Source organism: Microtus pennsylvanicus, chromosome 3, assembly GCF_037038515.1.
Source record: "Microtus pennsylvanicus isolate mMicPen1 chromosome 3, mMicPen1.hap1, whole genome shotgun sequence".
Taxonomy (NCBI): Eukaryota; Metazoa; Chordata; class Mammalia; order Rodentia; family Cricetidae; genus Microtus; species Microtus pennsylvanicus.
Genome location: NC_134581.1, coordinates 140,113,749 through 140,118,381, shown reverse-complemented (window position 1 = coordinate 140,118,381; position 4,633 = coordinate 140,113,749).

The window sequence follows — 4,633 nt, the reverse complement described above, 5'->3', positions numbered from 1 at the left end:
GGGGGACTCAAGTGTCTTTAAAATATCTTCGTTTCGACAGACTTACATGACCGATGGAGTACCCACGCTCCTGTCACATGTCCCGTGGGCTACCTCCCCAAGCAGCTGTAGGAGCACACTGAGGACAGAGGCCCAACTGGGGACACTTCCTCCAAGATGTCCCAGAGACCCCAACAGCCGAGCAGCAGGCGTAGGAGAGTCAGTCAAAGCCAGCTTGCTCAGCTGCGATCCTTAGATATATATTTAGGGGAGGCTGGGAAGACAGCTTGGCTCGTAAAGTGCTAGCTGTGAAGGCAGGAGGCCTTGACTTCAAACCCCAGTGCCCACGTAATGGTCCTGTAACCCCAGCAGTGAGGAGGCAGAGACAGGTGTTTCCCATGCTAACCAGCCAGTCTAGCCGAGTCAGCAAGCTTCTGCTTCACTGAGAGGCCCTGTCTCAAAAACTAAGGCGGAGAATGTCTGAGGAAGACACAGCAGTGAACCTCTAGTCTCCACATGCAGCGCACACACATGTACAAGTGCGCAAGCATGCATATGCTCCCATATGCAAATACATACAGACACGTGATCACACACAATACTTGGCTTATTTCTTTGGCAATGCTTGGTGAAGGTGGATGTACCTGAAGGACTCTTTTGGGTCACTAGAGGCTCCAGAGAGCCTACTTTGGAGACTCCAAGCCTGGACTGCTGTCTGAGGTTTGCCCGCCTGGCCCTGAAGGGGCACAATGGCCTTGCAGTGTTTGATTCTGTTTTCCTCTCCCATCCCCCACCCAGCATGTTTGTTGGAGTAGAACCCCCCAACCCCCAACCTATGGGATTCCCTTCTAGAAAAGTCATTACTGCTTCTCTTGGTCGCCTGCCAGCTCTAAAGTGTCTTTTTAATTGCATCTAATTTGGCCTCATCTCATTAAATCCTTAATTTAAACCGGAGTGATCCCTCCAGCTCTAGCTGCCTAATGACAAAGGGCCCGCGCAGCCCCTCCCCCGCCCGCACAGCTCCTCAGTCAGAGCTGCTCTCATTTCCAGGTGGTCTCTCCGGGAGGTTTCTGACAAGTGGCTGTCGTCCTCGCCATGCTGAGCATGGCGCCCAGCCAGGAGGGCTTCCCGGGAGCTGTAATTACTGGGAAAGGCTCACCCCCGCCACCCCGCTGGAGCCCCAGCTCACAGCCCCAAAGTGGCTGCTGCAACAGTATCCAATTCTACAGGTGCAGCCATGGGCGAGGAATGAGACAGAGATCACACAATGAACACATGGCAGGAATCACCGAGTCCAGACGTATGCTTTAGCACAGCCTGGCAGTACATTGCTGTCTGTAGAGATGACCCTCAAGAAGCCTACAAATGAGCTACAAAATGTAAACCTCCTTCTCCCCCTTCTCTGGCTTCCCCTACCCCCTCCTTCTCTCCTCTCTTTCTCTCACTTCTCATAACGTAAGTTTAAATAAGTTGGAGATTTTGTACTGGGCTGTCCTTGGGTTTCCTTACACTCATGAAGTGTGTGGGCTGGCACACCAGGGCAATGTAGGATCTCCCTAGCAAAGCCTCACTGATCCTATGCTGTACATGGGAACATTCAGGCTTGTGGATGAAGAGACAGGTTCCAAGATCCAGCTGGCTTCAGTGGAAGGGCTCTCTCTCTCTCTCTCTCTCTCTCTCTCTCTCTCTCTCTCTCTCTCTCTCTCTCTCTCTCCTCCCAGACTCACCCTGGTCCCTCCTCTAGTCACCCAGTAACTCTTTGAACATGGCTGCACTTCTGTCCCAGGGCATTTGCCCTCGCTGCCCCTCCTGTCCGCTATGCTGTCCCCTGGATCTTACCTGGCTCACTTCTCCTTCCCATCAGCTCTAACCTACTCTCTTATCCTCACTCTGCCCCCTCTTGTTGTTCCTTTTGGGAACTACAGCTCCCAGCGTTCCCCTGGACCACGGACACATTTCCCAGAAGGCTTTGCATTCCTCGTTAAAAGGTGAGGGTCACTACGACCTTTCTCCCCCCCCCCCCGTTGTGTCAGCACACCTGCACCTGCCCGCTGTTACCCCTCCCCCATTAAAAGTGCACCCATGTGGGACCTCCGCGTGTCTGTTTTCTTCCCCGTGTAACGTCTTTACCCTCTAACCCGCAGACAAGAAAGCCAGTCAGAAATTAGGAACAACAATGGCCATGGTAACAATTATAAGGAAACATTTCACTGGGGCTGACTTAGAGTTTCAGAGGCTCAGTCCGTTATTGTCATGGTGTGAGGCACTGAAGCAGGCAGACATGGTGCTGGAGAGGCAGCCGAGAGTTCCACATCCAGATTAGCAAGTAGTAGGAACAGAGTGAGACACTAGGCCTAGCCCAGAGCTTCTGAGACCTCAAAGCCCATCCCCAGAGACACACATTCTCCAACAAAGCCACACCTACTCCAACAAGGCCACAACTCCTGACACCATCACTCACTCCCTATGGGCCTACGAGCCCATTTTCCTTCAGACCACCACACCTCCCTTGTTTAGTCTGTTGGTATTTTTGTATGTGTATGTCTGCTGGCGTGCATCATCAGTTCCTATGTATGGATCTGTTTGTCTTCTGTGGCATTGCTGGAGCAGAGCATTTTTCTGTCTTCTTCATGCCCCATGCTTGGTACCCAGAACATTGTCTGCCACCTACCAGTTCTTCCGCACTTATTCATTGCATGGTTCTAGCCTGGTAACGTCTAACTTTCAGGACCTGCACCTTCCAGGAGTTCTTAGCTCCTCAGCTTGCAGGACCAACGTCTCGCCAATCGCATCTGAATCAGCCCACCAAGGAGAGCCGGTAGGTCCTTCTCTGGGGATGACTCCTTGCCTGTAGCTCAGGGAATGGATCACCACATTGTGCAGACCCAGGAGGCTGACTGCTACACCAGCGCCTGTTGCTTCCAAGATTCTTCTTAGAGAATGGGCTTCCCACGACTGCTCAGAGTCTCTGCACTGCTTGGACCCAGGAGGGAAGTGCAGGTCTGAGAATAGTCTGGGTGTCTAATTCAGCACGTCTGGCAGATCCCTTCCGCTCGCCTCTATAAAGCACGTCTCCTCTAGAGGAGTCAATGACAGAGAACATGTGATGGACCCCAGGCGATATTCAAAAGGCACAGCCCCATTCCTGGGTTTCTGAAACCAAAAACAAGAGGAGGCTGATTTTATTTTCTTTTTTGTTGTTGTTGTTTTTTGTTTTTTTTAATTTATTTATTTATTAAGGATTTCTGCCTCCTCCCCGCAACCGCCTCCCATTTCCCTCCCCCTCCCCCGATCAAGTCCCCCTCCCTCATCAGCTCGAAGAGCAATCAGGGTTCCCTGACCTGTGGGAAGCCCAAGGACCGCCCACCTCCATCCAGGTCTAGTAAGGTGAGCATCCAAACTGCCTAGGCTCCCCCAAAGCCAGTACGCGCAGTAGGATCAAAAACCCACTGCAATTGTTCTTGAGTTCTCAGTAGTCCTCATTGCCCTCTATGTTCAGCTAGTCCGGATTTATCCCATGCTTTTTCAGACCCAGGCCAGCTGGCCTTGGTGAGTTCCCGATAGAACATCCCCATTGTCTCAGTGTGTGGGTGCACCCCTCGCGGTCCTGAGTTCCTTGCTCGTGCTCCGTCTCCTTCTGCTCCTGATTTGGACCTTGAGATTTCTGTCCCGTGCTCCTCTGTCTCTGTCTCCTTTCATCGCCTGATGAAGGTTAATATTCATGAGGATGCCTATGTGTTTGTCTTTGGGTTCACCTTCTTATTTAGCTTCTCTAGGAACATGCATTATAAGCTCAATGTCCTTTATTTATGGCTAGAAACCAAATATGAGTGAGTACATCCCATGTTCCTCTTTTTGGGTCTGGCTTACCTCACTCAGGATAGTGTTTTCTATTTCCATCCATTTGTATGCAAAATTCAAGAAGCTGATTTTATTTTCGTTGTTTGTTTTGTTTTGTTCTGTTTGAGACGTGGTCTCCCAGTGTAGCTCTGGCTGACCTCGAGCCGTCTGTGTAGACCAGTTTGGCCTTGAACTCACAGAGACCTGCCTCCCAAGTGCTGGGATTAAATGCATCCTGCACCAAGCCTGGCCTCAGAAGCCTGGTTTTATGGAATTGAATCTTTCCTTTGAATTAAGACTTGAAGGGAGAGTGAGATGGTCCAGCAGGTGCTGTGCAAACCTGACATCCTGAATTGGAGCCTGGAACCCATGCAAAAATTGGAGAGAAGCAAGTCCGCAAAGTTGTCCTCTAAGCTCCATACACACACACACACACACACACACACACACACACACGCACGCACGCACGCACGCACGACAACAACAATGACGACAAAAAATAACAATAAAGTTGAAAACATAAAAAATAATTAAGTGCTGTCAAAACAAAGGATCTGAATGTTGTTCTTTCTGAAAGCCACTGAGTTCCTGCCATGGTTTCATGGATGCTGCTAGAAGATACTAGACTCTTGCGTCAGACAAGACGTTTACCAAAGCAGTCTGGGCTTCCTGCTTGAGTTCTTTCTCAGTCCTCACAGGGAGGCTGGATGGTGTGCTCAGTGGGTGTTAGGTAGCTTTTACTTCATGGGTATCAAATAAATGGCAGAAAAGAACTTAAAAGAGAGAGGTTTATTCAGCTCAGGGCTTCAGGTCA